Source organism: Oncorhynchus masou, unplaced genomic scaffold (assembly GCF_036934945.1).
Source record: "Oncorhynchus masou masou isolate Uvic2021 unplaced genomic scaffold, UVic_Omas_1.1 unplaced_scaffold_1474, whole genome shotgun sequence".
NCBI classification, from domain to species: Eukaryota; Metazoa; Chordata; class Actinopteri; order Salmoniformes; family Salmonidae; genus Oncorhynchus; species Oncorhynchus masou.
Window position 1 is genome coordinate 86,424 of NW_027004734.1, and position 25,831 is coordinate 112,254.

General features: G+C 40.7%; 1 pseudogene; it reads right to left on the reverse strand.

The window, feature by feature from the left end:
- LOC135530979 (unconventional myosin-XV-like) overlaps nt 1-25,831 on the reverse strand; it is a 135,852-nt pseudogene that overhangs the window by 86,402 nt on the left and 23,619 nt on the right.

The following is a 25,831-nucleotide window of genomic DNA, read 5'->3' on the forward strand; positions in this document are numbered from 1 at the left end:
ATGGTACAGAGCAGCATAGGCAAGATACAGTAGATGGTATCGAGTACAGTATATACATATGAGATGAGTATGTAAACAAAGTGGCATAGTTAAAGTGGCTAGTGATACATGTATTACATAAGGATGCAGTCGATGATATAGAGTACAGTATATACATATGAGATGAGTATGTAAACAAAGTGGCATAGTTAAAGTGGCTAGTGATACATGTATTACATAAGGATGCAGTCGATGATATAGAGTACAGTATATACGTATGCATATGAGAAGAATAATTTAGGGTAAGTAACATTATATAAGGTAGCATTGTTTAAAGTGGCTAGTGATATATTTACATCATTTCCCATCAATTCCCATTATTAAAGTGGCTGGAGTTGAGTCAGTGTCAGTGTGTAGGCAGCAGCCACTCAATGTTAGTGGTGGCTGTTTAACAGTCTGATGGCCTTGAGATAGAAGCTGTTTTTCAGTCTCTCGGTCCCAGCTTTGATGCACCTGTACTGACCTCGCCTCCTGGATGATAGCGGGGTGAACACGCAGTGGCTTGGGTGGTTGGTGTCCTTGATGATCGTTATGGCCTTCCTGTAACAACGGGTGGTGTAGGTGTCCTGGAGGGCAGGTAGTTTGCCCCCGGTGATGCGTTGTGCAGACCTCACTACCCTCTGGAGAGCCTTACGGTTGAGGGCGGAGCAGTTGCCGTACCAGGCGGTGATACAGCCCGCCAGGATGCTCTCGATTGTGCATCTGTAGAAGTTTGTGAGTGCTTTTGGTGACAAGCCGAATTTCTTCAGCCTCCTGAGGTTGAAGAGGCGCTGCTGCGCCTTCTTCACGATGCTGTCTGTGTGAGTGGACCAATTCAGTTTGTCTGTGATGTGTATGCCGAGGAACTTAAAACTTGCTACTCTCTCCACTACTGTTCCATCGATGTGGATAGGGGGGTGTTCCCTCTGCTGTTTCCTGAAGTCCACAATCATCTCCTTAGTTTTGTTGACGTTGAGTGTGAGGTTATTTTCCTGACACCACACTCCAAGGGCCCTCACCTCCTCCCTGTAGGCCGTCTCGTCGTTGTTGGTAATCAAGCCTACCACTGGTGTGTCGTCCGCAAACTTGATGATTGAGTTGGAGGCGTGCGTGACCACGCAGTCGTGGGTGAACAGGGAGTACAGGAGAGGGCTCAGAACGCACCCTTGTGGGGCCCCAGTGTTGAGGATCAGCGGGGAGGAGATGTTGTTACCTACCCTCACCACCTGGGGGCGGCCCGTCAGGAAGTACAGTACCCAGTTGCACAGGGCGGGGTCGAGACCCAGGGTCTCGAGCTTGATGACGAGCTTGGAGGGTACTATGGTGTTGAATGCCGAGCTGTAATCGATGAACAGCATTCTCACATAGGTATTCCTCTTGTCCAGATGGGTTAGGGCAGTGTGCAGTGTGGTTGAGATTGCATCGTCTGTGGACCTATTTGGGCGGTAAGCAAATTGGAGTGGGTCTAGGGTGTCAGGTAGGGTGGAGGTGATATGGTCCTTGACTAGTCTCTCAAAGCACTTCATGATGACGGAAGTGAGTGCTACGGGGCGGTAGTCGTTTAGCTCAGTTACCTTAGCTTTCTTGGGAACAGGAACAATGGTGGCCCTCTTGAAGCATGTGGGAACAGCAGACTGGTATAGGGATTGATTGAATATGTCCGTAAACACACCAGCCAGCTGGTCTGCGCATGCTCTGAGGGCGCGGCTGGGGATGCCGTCTGGGCCTGCAGCCTTGCGAGAGTTAACACGTTTAAATGTTTTACTCACCTCGGCTGCAGTGAAGGAGAGACCGCATGTTTCCGTTGCAGGCCGTGTCAGTGACACTGTATTGTCCTCAAAGCGGGCAAAAAAGTTATTTAGTCTGCCTGGGAGCAAGACATCCTGGTCCGTGACTGGGCTGGATTTCTTCCTGTAGTCCGTGATTGACTGTAGACCCTGCCACATGCCTCTTGTGTCTGAGCCGTTGAATTGAGATTCTACTTTGTCTCTGTACTGACGCTTAGCTTGTTTGATAGCCTTACGGAGGGAATAGCTGCACTGTTTGTATTCAGACATGTTACCAGACACCTTGCCCTGATTGAAAGCAGTGGTTCACGCTTTCAGTTTCACGCGAATGCTGCCATCAATCCACGGTTTCTGGTTAGGGAATGTTTTAATCGTTGCTATGGGAACGACATCTTCAACGCACGTTCTAATGAACTCACACACCGAATCAGCGTATTCGTCAATGTTGTTATCTGACGCAATACGAAACATGTCCCAGTCCACATGATGGAAGCAGTCTTGGAGTGTAGAGTCAGCTTGGTCGGACCAGCGTTGGACAGACCTCAGCGTGGGAGCTTCTTTTTTAAATTTTTGTCTGTAGGCAGGTATCAGCAAAATGGAGTCATGGTCAGCTTTTCCGAAAGGGGGGCGGGGCAGGGCCTTATATGCGTCACGGAAGTTAGAGTAACAGTGATCCAAGGTTTTTCCACCCCTGGTTGCGCAATCGATATGCTGATAAAATTTAGGGAGTCTTGTTTTCAGATTAGCCTTGTTAAAATCTCCAGCAACAATGAATGCAGCCTCCGGATAAATGGTTTCCAGTTTGCAAAGAGTTAAATAAAGTTCGTTCAGAGCCATCGATGTGTCTGCTTGGGGGGGGATATATACGGCTGTGATTATAATCGAAGAGAATTCTCTTGGTAGATAATGCGGTCTACATTTGATTGTGAGGAATTCTAAATCAGGTGAACAGAAGGATTTGAGTTCCTGTATGTTTCTTTCATCGCACCATGCCTCGTTAGCCATAAGGCATACACCCCCACCCCTCTTCTTTACCAGAAAGGTGTTTGTTTCTGTCGGCGCGATGCGTGGAGAAACCCGTTGGCTGCACCGCTTCGGATAGCGTCTCTCCAGTGAGCCATGTTTCCGTGAAGCACAGAACGTTACAGTCTCTGATGTCCCTCTGGAATGCTACCCTTGCTCGGATTTCATCAACCTTGTTGTCAAGAGACTGGACATTGGCAAGAAGAATGCTAGGAAGTGGGGCACGATGTGCCCGTCTCCGTAGTCTGACCAGAAGACCGCCTCGTTTCCCTTTTTCTGAGTCGTTTTTTTGGGTCGCTGCATGCGATCCATTCCGTTGTCCTGTTTGTAAGGCAGAACACAGGATCTGCGTCGCGAAAAACATATTCTTGGTCGTACTGATGGTGAGTTGACGCTGATCTTATATACAGTAGTTCTTCTCGACTGTATGTAATGAAACCTAAGATGACCTGGGGTACTAATGTAAGAAATAACATGTAAAAAAAACAAAAAACTGCATAGTTTCCTAGGAACGCGAAGCGAGGCGGCCATCTCTGTCGGCGCCGGAAGTAAGGAGGAGTTATAGATAGAGGATAGAGGTTATAGATAGAGGTTGCAGATAGAGGTTATAGACAGAGGATAGAGGTTATAGATAGAGGATAGAGGTTATAGATAGAGGATAGAGGTTATAGATAGAGGTTGTAGATACAGCTTATAGATAGAGGTTATAGATAGAGGATAGAGATAATAGATAGAGGATATAGGTTATAGATAGAGGTTATAGACCAGAGGATAGAGGTTATAGACCAGAGGATATAGGTTATAGACCAGAGGATATAGGTTATAGACCAGAGGATAGAGGTAATAGACCAGAGGATAGAGGTAATAGACCAGAAGATAGAGGTTATAGATAGAGGTTATAGACCAGAGGGTAGAGATTATAGACCAGAGGATAGAGGTTATAGATAGAGGGTATAGACCAGAGGATAGAGTTTATAGACGTGAGGATAGAGGTTATAAATAGAGGTTATAGGCCAGGGGATAGAGGTTATAGATAGAGGTTATATACCATAGGATAGAGGTTATAGATAGAGGTTATAGATAGAGGTTATAGACCAGAGAATAGAGGTTATAGATAGTAGGTTATAGACCAGAGGATAGAGATTATAGACCAGAGGATAGAGGTTATAGATAGAGTTATAGACCAGAGGATAGAGGTTATAGATAGAGGTTATAGATAGAGGATAGAGGTTATAGATAGAGGTTATAGACCAGAGGATGGAGGTTATAGACCAGAGGATAGAGTTTATAGACCAGAGGATAGAGGTTATAGATAGAGGTTATAGACCAGAGGATAGAGGATATAGACCAGAGGATAGAGGTTATAGACCAGAGCATAGAGGTTATAGACCAGAGGATAGAGGATATAAATAGAGGTTATAGACCAGAGGATAGAGGTTATAGACCAGAGGATAGAGGATATAGACCAGAGGATAGAGGTTATAGACCAGAGGATAGAGGTTATAGACCAGAGGATAGAGGTTATAGATAGAGGTTATAGACCAGAGGATAGAGGTTATAGACCAGAGGATAGAGGTTATAGACCAGAGGATAGAGGTTATAGACCAGAGGATAGAGGATATAGATAGAGGATAGAGGTTATAGACCAGAGGATAGAGGTTATAGATAGAGGATAGAGGTTATAGACCAGACGATAGATGTTATAGATAGAGGTAATAGACCAGAGGATAGAGGTTATAGATAGAGTTATAGACCAGAGGATAGAGGTTATAGATAGAGGTTATAGATAGAGGATAGAGGTTATAGATAGAGGTTATAGACCAGAGGATGGAGGTTATAGACCAGAGGATGGAGGTTATAGACCAGAGGATAGAGGTTATAGACCAGAGGATAGAGGTTATAGATAGAGGTTATAGATAGAGGATAGAGGTTATAGATAGAGGTTATAGACCAGAGGATGGAGGTTATAGACCAGAGGATAGAGTTTATAGACCAGAGGATAGAGGATATAGACCAGAGGATAGAGGTTATAGACCAGAGGATAGAGGTTATAGACCAGAGGATAGAGGTTATAGACCAGAGGATAGAGGTTATAGATAGAGGTTATAGATAGAGGATAGAGGTTATAGACCAGAGGATAGAGGTTATAGACCAGAGGATAGGGGTTATAGATAGAGGTTATAGATAGAGGATAGAGGTTATAGACCTGAGGATAGAGATTATAGACCAGAGGATAGAGGTTATAGATAGAGTTATAGACCAGAGGATAGAGGTTATAGACCAGAGGATAGAGGTTATAGACCAGAGGATAGAGGTTATAGACCAGAGGATAGAGGTTATAGACCAGAGGATAGAGGTTATAGATAGAGGATAGAGGTTATAGACCAGACGATAGAGGTTATAGACCAGAGAATAGAGATAACAGACAAGAGGAAATAGGTTATAGATAGAGGTTATAGACCAGAGGATAGAGGTTATAGACCAGAGGATAGAGGTTATAGACCAGAGAATAGAGATAACAGACAAGAGGAAATAGGTTATAGATAGAGGTTATAGACCAGAGGATAGAGGTTATAGACCAGAGGATAGAGGTTATAGACCAGAGGATAGAGGTTATAGACCAGAGGATAGAGGATATAGATAGAGGATAGAGGTTATAGACCAGAGGATAGAGGTTATAGATAGAGGATAGAGGTTATAGACCAGACGATAGATGTTATAGATAGAGGTAATAGACCAGAGGATGGAGGTTATAGATAGAGGTTATAGACCAGAGGATAGAGGTTATAGACCAGAAGATAGAGGTTCAAGATAGAGCTTATAGACCAGAGAATATAGGTTATAGACCAGAGGATAGAGGTTATAGATAGAGGTTATAGATAGAGGATAGAGGTTATAGACCAGAGGATAGAGATTATAGACCAGAGGATAGATGTTACAGACCAGACGATAGAGGTTATAGACCAGAGGATAGAGGTTATAGATAGAGGTTATAGACCAGAGGATAGAGGTTATAGACCAGACGATAGAGGTTATAGAATGAGGTTATAGACCAGAGCATAGAGGTTATAGACCAGAGGATAGAGGTTATAGATAGAGGATAGAGGTTATAGATAGAGATTATAGACCAGAGCATAGAGGTTATAGACCAGAGGATAGAGTTTATAGATAGAGATTATAGACCAGAGCATAGAGGTTATAGGCCAGAGGATAGAGGTTATAGACCAGAGGATAGAGGTTATAGACCAGAGGATAGAGGTTATAGACCAGAGAATAGAGATAACAGACAAGAGGAAATAGGTTATAGATAGAGGTTATAGACCAGAGGATAGAGGTTATAGACCAGAGGATAGAGGTTATAGACCAGAGGATAGAGGTTATAGACCAGAGGATAGAGGATATAGATAGAGGATAGAGGTTATAGACCAGAGGATAGAGGTTATAGATAGAGGATAGAGGTTATAGACCAGACGATAGATGTTATAGATAGAGGTAATAGACCAGAGGATGGAGGTTATAGATAGAGGTTATAGACCAGAGGATAGAGGTTATAGACCAGAAGATAGAGGTTCAAGATAGAGCTTATAGACCAGAGAATAGAGGTTATAGACCAGAGGATAGAGGTTATAGATAGAGGTTATAGATAGAGGATAGAGGTTATAGACCAGAGGATAGAGGTTATAGACCAGAGGATAGATGTTACAGACCAGACGATAGAGGTTATAGACCAGAGGATAGAGGTTATAGATAGAGGTTATAGACCAGAGGATAGAGGTTATAGACCAGACGATAGAGGTTATAGAATGAGGTTATAGACCAGAGCATAGAGGTTATAGACCAGAGGATAGAGGTTATAGATAGAGGATAGAGGTTATAGATAGAGATTATAGACCAGAGCATAGAGGTTATAGGCCAGAGGATAGAGGTTATAGACCAGAGGATAGAGGTTATAGACCAGAGGATAGAGGTTATAGACCAGAGAATAGAGATAACAGACAAGAGGAAATAGGTTATAGATAGAGGTTATAGACCAGAAGATAGAGGTTATAGACCAGAGCATAGAGGTTATAGACCAGAGGATAGAGGTTATAGATAGAGGATAGAGGTTATAGACCAGAGGATAGAGGTTATAGACCAGAGCATAGAGGTTATAGACCAGAGGATAGAGGTTATAGATAGAGGATAGAGGTTATAGACCAGAGGATAGAGGTTATAGACCAGAGGATAGAAGTTATAGACCAGAGGATAGAGGTTATAGATAGAGGATAGAGGTTATAGATAGAGGATAGACCAGAGGATAGAGATTATAGACCAGAGGATAGAGGTTATAGATAGAGTTATAGACCAGAGGATAGAGGTTATAGACCAGAGGATAGAGGTTATAGATAGAGGATAGAGGTTATAGATAGAGATTATAGACCAGAGCATAGAGGTTATAGACCAGAGGATGGAGGTTATAGACCAGAGGATAGAGGTTATAGACCAGAGGATGGAGGTTATAGACCAGAGGATAGAGGTTATAGACCAGAGGATAGAGTTTATAGATAGGTTATAGACCAGAGGATGGAGGTTATAGACCAGAGGATAGAGTTTATAGATAGAGTTATAGACCAGAGGATAGAGGTTATAGATAGAGGTTATAGATAGAGGATAGAGGTTATAGATAGAGGTTATAGACCAGAGGATGGAGGTTATAGACCAGAGGATGGAGGTTATAGACCAGAGGATAGAGGTTATAGACCAGAGGATAGAGGTTATAGATAGAGGTTATAGATAGAGAATAGAGGTTATAGATAGAGGTTATAGACCAGAGGATGGAGGTTATAGACCAGAGGATAGAGTTTATAGACCAGAGGATAGAGGATATAGACCAGAGGATAGAGGTTATAGACCAGAGGATAGAGGTTATAGACCAGAGGATAGAGGTTATAGACCAGAGGATAGAGGTTATAGATAGAGGTTATAGATAGAGGATAGAGGTTATAGACCAGAGGATAGAGGTTATAGACCAGAGGATAGAGGTTATAGATAGAGGTTATAGATAGAGGATAGAGGTTATAGACCTGAGGATAGAGATTATAGACCAGAGGATAGAGGTTATAGATAGAGTTATAGACCAGAGGATAGAGGTTATAGACCAGAGGATAGAGGTTATAAATAGAGGTTATAGACCAGAGGATAGAGGTTATAGACCAGAGGATAGAGGTTATAGACCAGAGGATAGAGGTTATAGACCAGAGGATAGAGGTTATAGACCAGAGGATAGAGGATGTTGACCAGAGGATAGAGCTTATAGATAGAGGTTATAGACCAGAGTATAGAGGTTATAGATAGAGGTTATAGACCAGAGTATAGAGGTTATAGATAGAGGTTATAGACCAGAGTATAGAGTTATTGATCATACTCACTGTTCCAGATAGATCTATGTATACCAGATCATGCTCACTGTTCCAGATAGATCTATACATACCAGATCATACTCACTGTTCCAGATAGATCTATACATACCAGATCATACTCACTGTTCCAGATAGATCTATATATACCAGATCATACTCACTCCTCCAGATAGATCTCCACGTATTTCCCGAAGCGACTGGAGTTGTCGTTGCGAACTGTTTTGGCATTTCCAAAGGATTCTAGAAGAGGAGCTGCCTCAAGAATCTGGCAGCGTATTCAGAGATAAAACATCAGAATGAAAATATCATCATGTAGAACAAGTCCAGTGTAGCTAGCTACTCTACAGAACACAGCAGGTAGAACATGTAGACAGCTAGCTACTCTACAGAACACAACAGGTAGAACATGTAGACAGCTAGCTACTCTTCAGAACACAGCAGGTAGAACATGTAGACAGCTAGCGACTCTACAGAACACAGCAGGTAGAACATGCAGACAGTGTAGCTAGCTACTCTACAGAACACAACAGGTAGAACATGTAGACAGCTAGCTAGTCTTCAGAACACAGCAGGTAGAACATGTAGACAGCTAGCTACTCTACAGAACACAGCAGGTAGAACATGCAGACAGTGTAGCTAGCTACTCTACAGAACACAGCAGGTAGAACACGCAGACAGCTAGCTACTCTTCAGAACACAGCAGGTAGAACATGCAGACAGTGTAGCTAGCTACTCTACAGAACACAGCAGGTAGAACATGCAGATAGTGGAGCTAGCTACTCTACAGAACACAGCAGGTAGAACATGCAGACAGCTAGCTACTCTACAGAACACAACAGGTAGAACATGTAGACAGCTAGCTACTCTACAGAACACAGCAGGTAGAACATGCAGACAGTGTAGCTAGCTACTCTACAGAACACAGCAGGTAGAACATGCAGATAGTGGAGCTAGCTACTCTACAGAACACAGCAGGTAGAACATGCAGACAGCTAGCTACTCTACAGAACACAACAGGTAGAACATGTAGACAGCTAGCTACTCTACAGAACACAACAGGTAGAACATGTAGACAGCTAGCTACTCTTCAGAACACAGCAGGTAGAACATGCAGACAGCTAGCTACTCTACAGAACACAGCAGGTAGAACATGTAGACAGTGGAGCTAGCTACTCTACAGAACATTGCAGGTAGAACATGCAGACAGCTAGCTACTCTACAGAACACAGCAGGTAGAACATGTAGACAGTGGAGCTAGCTACTCTACAGAACACAGCAGGTAGAACATGCAGACAGCTAGCTACTCTTCAGAACACAGCAGGTAGAACATGCAGACAGCTAGCTACTCTTCAGAACACAGCAGGTAGAACATGCAGACAGCTAGCTACTCTTCAGAACACAGCAGGTAGAACATGCAGACAGCTAGCTACTCTTCAGAACACAGCAGGTAGAACATGCAGACAGCTAGCTACTCTGCAGAGACAGTCAGAACAGCACAGCGCAGAGACAGTCACAACAGTAAACGGAGACACAGTCAGAACAGTCACAACAGCACAGCGCAGAGACAATCAGAACAGTCACAACAGTAAACAGAGACACAGTCAGAACAGTCACAACAGCACAGCGCAGAGACAATCAGAACAGTCACAACAGCGACACAGTCACAATGGTAATAGAATGGAATGATAGTATGGTAATAGAATGGAATGATAGTATGCTAATAGAATGGAATGGAATGATAGTATGGTAATAGAATGGAATGATAGTATGGTAATAGAATGGAATGATAGTATGGTAATAGAATGGAATGATAGTATGGTAATAGAATGGAATGGCAGTATGGTAATAGAATGGAATGGCAGTATGGTAATAGAATGGAATGGCAGTATGGTAATAGAATGGAATGGCAGTATGGTAATAGAATGGAATGATAGTATGGTAATAGAATGGAATGATATTATGGTAATAGAATGGAATGATAGTATGGTAATGGAATGGAATGATAGTATGGTAATAGAATGGAATGATAGTATGGTAATAGAATGGAATGATATTATGGTAATAGACTGGAATGATAGTATGGTAATTGGGACACAAACCAAGCTTTACTGAACACTGACAGACAGAGGCATGCAGAAACCAGCTACCTTAATCTGAGCAGCACAGAGACACAGGGAGTCATACACAGGAAGACAAGGTTAGGATACAGAAGTGTGTGTGAGAGTGTGTGTGAGTGTGTGTGTTTACCTGTTGTGTAATGTTGTGTTTGTGGTGTATTGCTGCTAGGTAACGCAGCAGCAGTTTAGTGGCCTCAGTCTTCCCTGATCCACTCTCCCCACTGAAACACACACAGAACTTAATGTCAATTTAAACACTAAAACCCCAGCAACACACAGGTCTCTACTGGATCTGAAGTGCTCAGTACAAACAAAACAAGACACATGCTTTTTTTCAGTGAAGAAGTTGGTCAAGGTTGGTTTCTTTTACAGAAACAAAGCATGTCTGACTTTTGTTAATAGGAAGGAAATTGTCCAGGACACTTTTATGTCTATTTTAGATTCTGGGGATATTATCTATATGCACGCAGCACTATACTTAAACCCCTAGATGCTGTTTTCCACTGTGCCCTTAGGTTTATTGCCGGTGATGGTTCTAGAACTCACCATTGTTCCCTTAGGTTTATTACCGGTGATGGTTCTAGAACTCACCATTGTTCCCTTAGGTTTATTACCGGTGATGGTTCTAGAACTCACCATTGGGCCCTTAGGTTTATTGCCGGTGATGGTTCTATAACTCACCATTGGGCCCTTAGGTTTATTGCCGGTGATGGTTCTATAACTCACCATTGGGCCCTTAGGTTTATTACCGGTGATGGTTCTAGAACTCACCATTGGGCCCTTAGGTTTATTGCCGGTGATTGTTCTAGAACTCATCATTGTTCCCTTAGGTTTATTGCCGGTGATGGTTCTAGAACTCACCATTGGGCCCTGAGGTTCATTACTGGTGATGGTTCCAGAACTCACCATTGGGCCCTGAGGTTCATTACTGGTGATGGTTCCAGAACTCATCATTGTTCCCTTAGATTTATTACCGGTGATGGCTCTAGAACTCACCATTGTTCCTTTAGGTTTATTACTGGTGATGGTTCTAGAACTCACCATTGTTCCCTTAGATTTATTACCGGAAATGGTTCTAGAACTCACCATTGTTCCCTTAGGTTTATTACTGGTGATGGTTCTAGAACTCACCATTGTTCCCTGAGGTTTATTACCGGTGATGGTTCTAGAACTCACCATTGTGTTTTGTATTAAAAAGTGGGTTGGGCCTTTTTGTATGTAAGGAAAGAGCAGCATTCTCTTGTGTTTATTTACAAATCATTCAGGCAGAAACTTCCTATGTATCTATCATCGTTAATTCAATTTAGACTTCCAAATGACCAACCCTGGTCTCAAGCTTAGATAACACTGGAGGCCCCTTCGGTCTCCACAGAGTTGGGTAAAGCTAATTTTACTGTTTTGGGGCCCTTTATGGGGAACAAGTTACAGAGCTGTCTGAGATGTTCTGGTCCACCTGGGTCGTTCAGATAAACCTGTCTGTTTCATTTTATTTGGTATGTGTTGGATGTGTTTCTGCAGGGCTCATCTGGAAAAGATACCCTGGTCTCAGAATGACTTCCCTGTCAAAATGAAGGTCAAAAAACAACAAGCCTTTCCTTACCACCCCTGCCAACAGCTTACCACTAAACACCATCATTATGATCCAGTCCAGAGTGGACCTGTGTGCTCGGTGTAGGGTGACGGTAACGGGGAGGTTTTCAGTTAACCAGAGACGGAGAGCTGAAACTTAACGCTGGAATGTGCTCACTGGGCCAACTTCACACTCCCTCTGAGACGTGATATGATACCGGCACCGACATGGCTGGTCTTTCCTTACAGATGTCTCCGTCAGAACACAGCTAGCGTGTCCCAGACAGGGGGGGTCCGTCAGAACACAGCTAGAGTGTCCCAAACAGGGGGGTCCGTCAGAACACAGCTAGAGTGTCCCAGACAGGGGGGGGGGTCCTTCAGAACACAGCGAGAGAGTCCCAGACAGGGGGGGTCCTTCAGAACACAGCGAGAGAGTCCCAGACAGGGGGGTCCTTCAGAACACAGCTAGAGTGTCCCAGACAGGGGGGGTCCGTCAGAACACAGCGAGAGAGTCCCAGACAGGGGGGGGGGTCCTTCAGAACACAGCGAGAGTGTCCACGACAGAAGGGGGGTCCTTCAGAACACAGCTAGAGTGTCCCAGACAGGGGGTCCGTCAGAACACAGCTAGAGTGGCCCAGACAGCAGGTGTCTTCCCATCTGGGTCCCCAGGACCAAGTTTAGGAAACGCTGGGCTAGAGCGTATCAGGAGGGAGCAGCCGTGTTGTGTAGTCACCTGATTATAATAACCTGGTTCTGTTTGGCATCCATCATTTTGGTGTAGGAGACGTTTGCTATGGCAAACAGGTGTCTGAGGAGGACCACAGAATGGACACAAAGATAAAACATTAGCATGAATAACACATAATTTAGCACACAATACACCAATAACACACACAATACACCAATAACACACACAAAACACCAATAACACACACAATACACCAATAACACACAATACACCAATAATACACACAGTACACCAATAACACACACAATACACGAATAATACACACTATACACCAATAACATACAATACACCAATAATGCACACAGTACACCAATAACACCAATAACACACACAATACACCAATAACACACACAATACACCAATAATACACACAGTACACCAATAACACACACAATACACCAATAATAAACGAATAAAACACACAATACACCAATAAAACACACAATACACCAAAAACACACACAGTACACCAATAATACACACAATACACCAATAATACACCAATAACACCAATAACACACACAATACACCAATAATACACACAATACACCAATAACACACAATACACCAATAATACACCAATAACACACACAATACACCAATAATAAACCAATAATACACACAGTACACCAATAACACACACAATACACCAATAACACACACAATACACCAATAACACACACAATACACCAATAACACACACAATACACCAATAATAAACCAATAATACACCAATAACACACACTATACAACAATAACACCAATAACACACAATACACCAATAATACACACAATACACCAATAACACACACAATACACCAATAACACACACAATACACCAATAACACACACAATACACCAATAATAAACCAATAATACACCAATAACACACACTATACAACAATAACACCAATAACACACAATACACCAATAACACACACAATACACCAATAATATAAAATATTACACACAATACACCAATAATACACACAATACACCAATAATACACACAATACACCAATAGCACACAATACACCAATAATACACAATACACCAATAACACACACAATACACCAATAACACACACAATACACAAAAAACAAACACAATACACAAATAATACACCAATAACACACAATACACCAAAAAAACAACAATAACACACAATACACCAATAACACCAATAACACACACAATACACCAATAATACACACAATACACAAATAACACACACAATACACCAATAATACACCAATAATACACAATATACCAATAACACACACAATACACCAATAACACACACAATACACAAAAAACAAACACAATACACAAATAATACACCAATAACACACAATACACCAAAAACACAACAATAACACACAATACACCAATAACACACACAAAACACCAATAACACACCAATAATACACCAATAACACACACAATACACCAATAACACACACAATACACCAATAACACACACAATACACAAAAAACAAACACAATACACAAATAATACACAAATAAGACACAATACACTAAAAACACAACAATAACACACAATACACCAATAACACACACAATACACCAATAACACACCAATTATACACCAATAACACACCAATAACACACACAATACACCAATAATACTCCAATACACACAATACACAAATAACATACACAATACACCAATAATACACACAATACACCAATAGCACACAATACACCAATAACACCAATAACACACACAATACACCAATAATAAACCAATAACACACACAATACACCAATAACAAACACAATACACAAACACACAATACACCAATAATACACCAATAACAGACAATACACCAATAGCACACACAATAGAGCAATAACACAACAAAAATACACCAATAACAAACACAACACACCAATAACACACACAATACACCAATAATACACACAGTACTACAATAACACCAATAACACAACAATAATACACCAAAAATACACAATACACCAATAACACACACAATACACCAATAACACACACAATACACCAATGACACACCAATAATACACCAATAATACACAATACACCAATAACACACCAATAACACACACAATACACCAATAACACACACAATACACCAATAATACACACAGTACTACAATAACACCAATAACACAACAATAATACACCAATAATACACAATACACCAATAACACACCAATAACACACACAATACACCAATAACACACACAATACACCAATAACACACCAATAATACACAAATAATACACAATACACCAATAACACACACAATACACCAATAACACACACAATACACCAATAACACACACAATACACCAATAATACACCGATAACACACAATACACCAAAAACACAACAATAACAAACAATACACCAATAACACACACGATACACCAATAACACACCAATTATACACCAATAACACACCAATAATACACCAATAACACACACAATACACCAATAACAAACACAATACACAAACACACAATACACCAATAATACACCAATAACAGACAATACGCCAATAACACACACAATAGACCAATAACACACCAATAATACACATATAACACACACAACACACCAATAACACACACAATACACCAATAACACACACAATGCACCAATAACACACACAATACACCAATAATACACACAGTACTACAATAACACCAATAACACAACAATAATACACCAATAATACACAATACACCAATAACACACACAATACACCAATAACACACACAATACACCAATAACACACCAATAATACACAATACACCAATAACACACACAATACACCAATAACACAACAATAATACACCAATAATACACAATACACCAATAACACACCAATAACACACACAATACACCAATAACACACACACAATACACCGATAACACACAAAAATCCCCAATAACACACACAATACACCAATACTACACCAATAATACACACATAACACACCATTACACCAATAATACACCAATAATACTTCAATAATACACACAATACACCAATAATACTTCAATAATACACACAATACACCAATAACACACCACTAATACACACAATACACCAATAACACACCAATACACCAATAATACACCAATAACACACAATACACAAATAACACACAATACACCAATAATACACAATACACAAATAATACACACAATACACCAATAACACACACAATACACCAATAACACACCACTAATACACACTATACACCAAAAACACACCAATACACCAATAATACACCAATAACACACAATACACCAATAACACACAATACACCAATAATACACAATACACCAATAACACACACAATACACCAATAACAAACACAATACACAAACACACAATACACCAATAATACACCAATAACAGACAATACGCCAATAACACACACAATAGACCAATAACACACCAATAATACACATATAACACACACAACACACCAATAACACACACAATACACCAATAACACACACAATGCACCAATAACACACACAATACACAAACACACAATACACCAATAATACACCAATAACAGACAATACGCCAATAACACACACAATAGACCAATAACACACCAATAATACACATATAACACACACAACACACCAATAACACACACAATACACCAATAACACACACAATGCACCAATAACACACACAATACACCAATAATACACACAGTACTACAATAACACCAATAACACAACAATAATACACCAATAATACACAATACACCAATAACACACACAATACACCAATAACACACACAATACACCAATAACACACCAATAATACACAATACACCAATAACACACACAATACACCAATAACACACCAATAACACACACAATACACCAATAACACACACAACACACAAATAATACACACAGTACTACAATAACACCAATAACACAACAATAATACACCAATAATACACAATACACCAATAACACACCAATAACACACACAATACACCAATAACACACACACAATACACCGATAACACACAAAAATCCCCAATAACACACACAATACACCAATACTACACCAATAATACACACATAACACACCATTACACCAATAATACACCAATAATACTTCAATAATACACACAATACACCAATAATACTTCAATAATACACACAATACACCAATAACACACCACTAATACACACAATACACCAATAACACACCAATACACCAATAATACACCAATAACACACGATACACAAATAACACACAATACACCAATAATACACAATACACAAATAATACACACAATACACCAATAACACACACAATACACCAATAACACACCACTAATACACACTATACACCAAAAACACACCAATACACCAATAATACACCAATAACACACAATACACCAATAACACACAATACACCAATAATACACAATACACCAATAACACACACAATACACCAATAACAAACACAATACACAAACACACAATACACCAATAATACACCAATAACAGACAATACGCCAATAACACACACAATAGACCAATAACACACCAATAATACACATATAACACACACAACACACCAATAACACACACAATACACCAATAACACACACAATGCACCAATAACACACACAATACACCAATAATACACACAGTACTACAATAACACCAATAACACAACAATAATACACCAATAATATACAATACACCAATAACACACACAATACACCAATAACACACACAATACACCAATAACACACCAATAATACACCAATAACACACCAATAACACACACAATACACCAATAACACACACAACACACAAATAATACACACAGTACTACAATAACACCAATAACACAACAATAATACACCAATAATACACAATACACCAATAACACACCAATAACACACACAATACACCAATAACACACACAATACACCAATAACACACCAATAATACACCAATAATACACAATACACCAGTAACACACACAATACACCAATAACAAACACAATACACAAGCGCACAATACACCAATAATACACCAATAACAGACAATACACCAATAACACACACAATACACCAATAACACACCAATTATACACCAATAACACACACAATACACCAATAGTACACCAATAGTACACCAATAACACACACAATAACTCACACAATACACCAATACTTCACCAATACACCAACAATGCACCAATAATACACCAATACACCACTAACACACCAATAATACACCAATAACACACACAATACACCAATAATACACCAATAACACACACAATACACCAATAATACATTAATAATACACCAATAACACACACATAACACACCAATAATACACCAATAACACACAAAAATCCCCAATAACACACACACAATACACCAATAACACACAAAAATCCCCAATAACACACACAATACACCAATACTACACCAATAATACACCAATAACACACACATAACACACCATTACACCAATAATACACCAATAATACTTCAATAATACACACAATACACCAATAATACTTCAATAATACACACAATACACCAATAACACACCACTAATACACACAATACACCAATAACACACCAATACACCAATAATACACCAATAACACACAATACACAAATAACACACAATACACCAATAATACACAATACACAAATAATACACACAATACACCAATAACACACACAATACACCAATAACACACCACTAATACACACTATACACCAAAAACACACCAATACACCAATAATACACCAATAACACACAATACACCAATAACACACAATACACCAATAATACACAATACACCAATAACACACACAATACACCAATAACAAACACAATACACAAACACACAATACACCAATAATACACCAATAACAGACAATACGCCAATAACACACACAATAGACCAATAACACACCAATAATACACATATAACACACACAACACACCAATAACACACACAATACACCAATAACACACACAATGCACCAATAACACACACAATACACAAACACACAATACACCAATAATACACCAATAACAGACAATACGCCAATAACACACACAATACACCAATAATACACCAATAACACACAATACACCAATAATACACCAATAACACACAATACACCAATAATACACAATACACCAATAATACACAATACACAAATAATACACACAATACACCAATAACACACCACTAATACACACAATACACCAACAACACACAATACACCAACAACACACAATACACCAACAACACACACACGCCACATTGCATTAACACATACACACATAGACACAAAACACACACACACACACACACACATAATACACTTCTAACAAACAGACACGCATCACAACAACACAGGAACAGGAAGTGTTCTTACGGAGGGTTCTCTCCCAGAGCGGTTCCCTTGTGCTTCAGCACCATGTCAGTTCCGTACATGTTGAACATCCTATAGGGGTTCACCGAGACCAGGATACTACCTATATATGTCTAGAGACAGAGAGATACATGTTGAACATCCTATAGGGGTTCACTGAGACCAGGATACTACCTATATATGTCTAGAGACAGAGAGGTACATGTTGACCAGGAAACTGCCTATATATGTCTAGAGACAGAGAGATACATGTTGAACATCCTATAGGGGTTCACTGAGACCAGGATACTACCTATATATGTCTAGAGACAGAGAGATACATGTTGAACATCCTATAGGGGTTCACTGAGACCAGGATACTACCTATATATGTCTAGAGACAGAGAGATACATGTTGACCATCCTATAGGGGTTCACTGAGACCAGGATACTACCTATATATGTCTAGAGACAGAGAGATACATGTTGAACATCCTATAGGGGTTCACTGAGACCAGGATACTACCTATATATGTCTAGAGACAGAGATATACATGTTGAACATCCTATAGGGGTTCACTGAGACCAGGATACTACCTATATATGTCTAGAGACAGAGAGATACATGTTGAACATCCTATAGGGGTTCACTGAGACCAGGATACTACCTATATATGTCTAGAGACAGAGAGATACATGTTGACCAGGATACTACCTGTATATGTCTAGAGACAGAGAGATACATGTTGAACATCCTATAGGGGTTCACCGAGACCATGATACTACCTATATATGTCTAGAGACAGAGAGATACATGTTGAACATCCTATAGGGGTTCACTGAGACCAGGATACTACCTATATATGTCTAGAGACAGAGAGGTACATGTTGACCAGGAAACTGCCTATATATGTCTAGAGACAGAGAGATACATGTTGAACATCCTATAGGGGTTCACTGAGACCAGGATACTACCTATATATGTCTAGAGACAGAGAGATACATGTTGAACATCCTATAGGGGTTCACTGAGACCAGGATACTACCTATATATGTCTAGAGACAGAGAGATACATGTTGACCAGGATACTACCTGTATATGTCTAGAGACAGAGAGATACATGTTGAACATCCTATAGGGGTTCACCGAGACCATGATACTACCTATATATGTCTAGAGACAGAGAGATACATGTTGACCAGGATACTACCTATATATGACTAGAGACAGAGAGATACATGTTGACCAGGATACTACCTATATATGTCTAGAGACAGAGAGATACATGTTGAACATCCTATAGGGGTTCACTGAGACCAGGATACTACCTATATATGTCTAGAGACAGAGAGATACATGTTGAACATCCTATAGGGTTTCACCGATACTACCTATATATGTCTAGAGACAGAGAGATACATGTTGAACATCCTATAGGGGTTCACCGAGACCAGGATACTACCTATATATGTCTAGAGGGTTCACCGAGACCAGGATACTACCTATATATGACTAGAGACAGAGAGATACATGTTGACCATCCTATAGGGGTTCACTGAGACCATGATACTACCTATATATGTCTAGAGACAGAGAGATACATGTTGAACATCCTATAGGGGTTCACCGAGACCAGGATACTACCTGTATATGTCTAGAGACAGAGAGATACATGTTGAACATCCTATAGGGGTTCACCGAGACCAGGATACTACCTATATATGTCTAGAGACAGAGAGATACATGTTGAACATCCTATAGGGTTTCACCGATACTACCTATATATGTCTAGAGACAGAGAGATACATGTTGAACATCCTATAGGGTTTCACCGATACTACCTATATATGTCTAGAGACAGAGAGATACATGTTGACCAGGATACTACCTATATATGTCTAGAGACAGAGAGATACATGTTGAACATCCTATAGGGGTTCACTGAGACCATGATACTACCTATATATGTCTAGAGACAGAGAGATACATGTTGAACATCCTATAGGGGTTCACCGAGACCAGGATACTACCTGTATATGTCTAGAGACAGAGAGATACATGTTGACCAGGATACTACCTATATATGACTAGAGACAGAGAGATACATGTTGACCAGGATACTGCCTATATATGACTAGAGACAGAGAGATACATGTTGAACATCCTATAGGGGTTCACCGAGACCAGGATACTACCTGTATATGTCTAGAGACAGAGAGATACATGTTGACCAGGATACTACCTATATATGACTAGAGACAGAGAGATACATGTTGACCAGGATACTGCCTATATATGACTAGAGACAGAGCGATACATGTTGAACAGGATACTGCCTTTACATGTCTAGAGACAGAGAGATACATGTTGAACATCCTATAGGGGTTCACTGAGACCAGGATACTACCTATATATGTCTAGAGACAGAGAGATACATGTTGAACATCCTATAGGGGTTCACTGAGACCAGGATACTACCTATATATGTCTAGAGACAGAGAGATACATGTTGAACATCCTATAGGGGTTCACCGAGACCAGGATACTACCTATATATGTCTAGAGACAGAGAGATACATGTTGACCAGGATACTACCTATATATGTCTAGAGACAGAGAGATACATGTTGAACATCCTATAGGGGTTCACTGAGACCAGGATACTACCTATATATGTCTAGAGACAGAGAGATACATGTTGAACATCCTATAGGGGTTCACCGAGACCAGGATACTACCTATATATGACTAGAGACAGAGCGATACATGTTGAACAGGATACTGCCTTTACATGTCTAGAGACAGAGAGATACATGTTGAACATCCTATAGGGGTTCACCGAGACCAGGATACTACCTATATATGTCTAGAGACAGAGAGATACATGTTGACCAGGATACTGCCTATATATGTCTATAGACAGAGAGATACATGTTGAACATCCTATAGGGGTTCACTGAGACCATGATACTACCTATATATGTCTAGAGACAGAGAGATACATGTTGAACATCCTATAGGGGTTCACTGAGACCAGGATACTGCCTATATATGTCTAGAGACAGAGAGATACATGTTGAACATCTTATAGGGGTTCACTGAGGCTAGAGAGAAGGCCAGCATCCCAGAGTCGCCTCTTCACTATTGACGTTGAGACTAGTGTTTTGCGTGTACTATTTAATGAAGTTGCCAGCTGAGGACTTGTGAGGCGTCTGTTTCTCAAACTAGACACTCTAATGTACTTGGCCTCTTGCTCAGTTGTGCACCGGGGCCTCCCACTCCTCTTTCTATTCTGGTCAGGGCCAGTTTGCGCTGTTCTGTGAAGGAGTAGTACACAGCGTTGTACGAGATCTTCAGTTTCTTGGCAATTTCTCGCATGGAACAGCCTTCATTTCTCAGAACAAGAATAGACTGACGAGTTTCAGAAGAAAGGTCTTTGTTTCTGGCCATTTTGAGCCTGTAATCGAATCCACAAATGCTGATGCTCCAGATACTCAATTAGTCTACAGAAGGCCAGTTTCATTGCTTCTTTAATCAGGACAACAGTTTTCAGCTGTGCATAATCGCAAAAGGGTTTTCTAATGATCAACTAGCCTCTATAAAATGATCAACTTGGATTAGCTAACACAGCGTGCCATTGGAACACAGGAGTGATGGTTGCTGATAATGGGCCTCTGTACTCCTATGTAGATATTCCAGATAGAATCTGGAGTTTCCAGCTACAACAGTCATTTACAACATTAACAATGTCTACACTGTATTTCTGATTAATTCTTTCTAAAACGAGGACATTTCTAAGTGACCAGTGGTGTATGTCTGAGACAGGGGAAAGACGGCACACACACAGTGGTGTAAAGTACTTAAGTAAAAACATCCCTACTGCCTCGGATCAAGAGAACATCCCTACTGCCTCGGATCAAGAGAACATCCCTACTGCCTCGGATCAAGAGAACATCCCTACTGCCTCGGATCAAGAGAACATCCCTACTGCCTCGGATCAAGAGAACATCCCAACTGCCTCGGATCAAGAAAACATCCCTACTGCCTCGAATCAAGAGAACATCCCTACTGCCTCGGATCAAGAGAACATCCCTACTGCCTCGGATCAAGAGATCATCCCTACTGCCTCGGATCAAGAGATCATCCCTACTGCCTCGGATCAAGAGAACATCCCTACTGCCTCGGATCAAGACAACATCCCTACTGCCTCGGATCAAGAGAACATCCCTACTGCCTCGGATCAAGAGATCATCCCTACTGCCTCGGATCAAGAGAACATCCCTACTGCCTCGGATCAAGAGAACATCCCTACTGCCTCGAATCAAGAGATCATCCCTACTGCCTCGGATCAAGAGAACATCCCTACTGCCTCTGATCAAGAGAACATCCCTACTGCCTCGGATCAAGAGAACATCCCTACTGCCTCTGATCAAGAGAACATCCCTGGTCATCCCTACTGCCTCTGATCAAGAGATCATCCCTATTGCCTCTGATCAAGAGAACATTCCTACTGCCTCTGATCAAGAGAACATCCCTGGTCATTCCTACTGCCTCTGATCAAGAGAACATCCCTACTGCCTCGGATCAAGAGAACATCCCTGGTCATCCCTACTGCCTCGGATCAAGAGAACATCCCTACTGCCTCTGATCAAGAGAACATCCCTGGTCATCCCTACTGCCTCTGATCAAGAGATCATCCCTACTGCCTCTGATAAAGAGATCATCCCTACTGCCTCTGATAAAGAGAACATCCCTACTGCCTCTGATCAAGAGAACATCCCTGGTCATCCCTACTGCCTCTGATCAAGAGAACATCCCTGGTCATCCCTACTGCCTCTGATCTGGAGGACTCACTAAACAGAGAACATCTCTGGTCATCCCTACTGCCTCTGATCAAGAGAACATCCCTACTGCCTCTGATCAAGAGAACATCCCTGGTCATCCCTACTGCCTCTGATCAAGAGAACATCCCTGGTCATCCCTACTGCCTCTGATCTGGAGGACTCACTAAACAGAGAACATCTCTGGTCATCCCTACTGCCTCTGATCAAGAGAACATCCCTGGTCATCCCTACTGCCTCTGATCTGGCAGACTCACTAAACACACATGCTTGGTTTGTAAATGATGTCTGAGTTTTGGAGTGTGCCCCTGGCTATCCGTAAATAAATACAAAACAATATGCTGCCGTCTGGTTTGCTTCATAAAAGGAATTTCAAATTATTTATACTTTCACTTTTGATACTTTAGTATATTTAAAACCAAATACTTTTAGATTTTTACTAAAGTAGTATTTTACTGGGTGACTCACTTTAATTTGAGTCATTTTATATTAAGGTATCTATACTTTTACTCAAGTATGAGAATTGGGTAGTTTTTCCACCCCTGTACACACACACACACACACACACACACACACACCACTCATAACACACACACACACACACACACACACACACCACACATAACACACACACACACACACCACTCATAACACACACACACACACACCACTCATAACACACACACACACACACACACACACACACACACACACACACACACACACACACACACACACACACACCACTAATAACACACACACACACACCGCTCATAACACACACACCAGGATCCTAGCTATACGTCTGTACAGGGGATAGAGGGACATGTGTGAATGTTATTAATTTATCAGGTAATGGGTGTAAAGTGTCCAGTGTGTTTTTAGTAAACTCACATAGATGATCTCTCTCTCAAACCTCTTCTTCAGGTTGAGCAGCACAGATCCCTCAGACAGCTCCCTGGAACAACAGACACAGAAGCACACAGACCAGCTGAAAAAGCAGCTTCCACATCCTTTAAATAAGGCTGTTGTGTTGTGTTGTGTTCTCACTCCAGCTGCGTCATGTCCTCTACTCCGTCTTCCTCTGGCTGCTCCCGGTACACCATGCTGGGCAGGCTGCGGATGGAGTACATCTACACACAGACACACCGTTGAGTTCATCTACCGACATTCACAAGACATCGCATCCAGTACCACTTATCATTCCGGTATAACCTTATCGTACCAGTATTACCACTATTACCTTATTGTGCCAGTATTACCTTATCGTACCAGTATTACCACTGTTACCTTATCGTACCAGTATTACCTTATCGTACCAGTATTACCACTATTACCTTATCGTACCAGTATTAACACTATTACCTTATCGTACCAGTATTACCTTATCATACCAGTATTACTTTATCGTACCAGTATTACCAGTATTACCTTATCGTACCAGTATTACCTTATCATACCAGTATTACCACTATTACCTTATCGTACCAGTATTACCAGTATTACCTTATCGTACCAGTATTACCAGTATTACCTTATCGTACCAGTATTACCTTATCATACCAGTATTACTTTATCGTACCAGTATTACCAGTATTACCTTATCGTACCAGTATTACCTTATCATACCAGTATTACCACTATTACCTTATCGTACCAGTAATACCAGTATTACCTTATCATACCAGTATTACCTTATCGTACCAGTATTACCTTATCGTACCAGTATTACCTTATCATACCAGGATTACCTTATCGTACCAGTATTACCTTATCATACCAGGATTACCTTATCGTACCAGTATTACCTTATCGTACCAGTATTACCTTATCGTACCAGTATTACCTTATCATACCAGGATTACCTTATCGTACCAGGA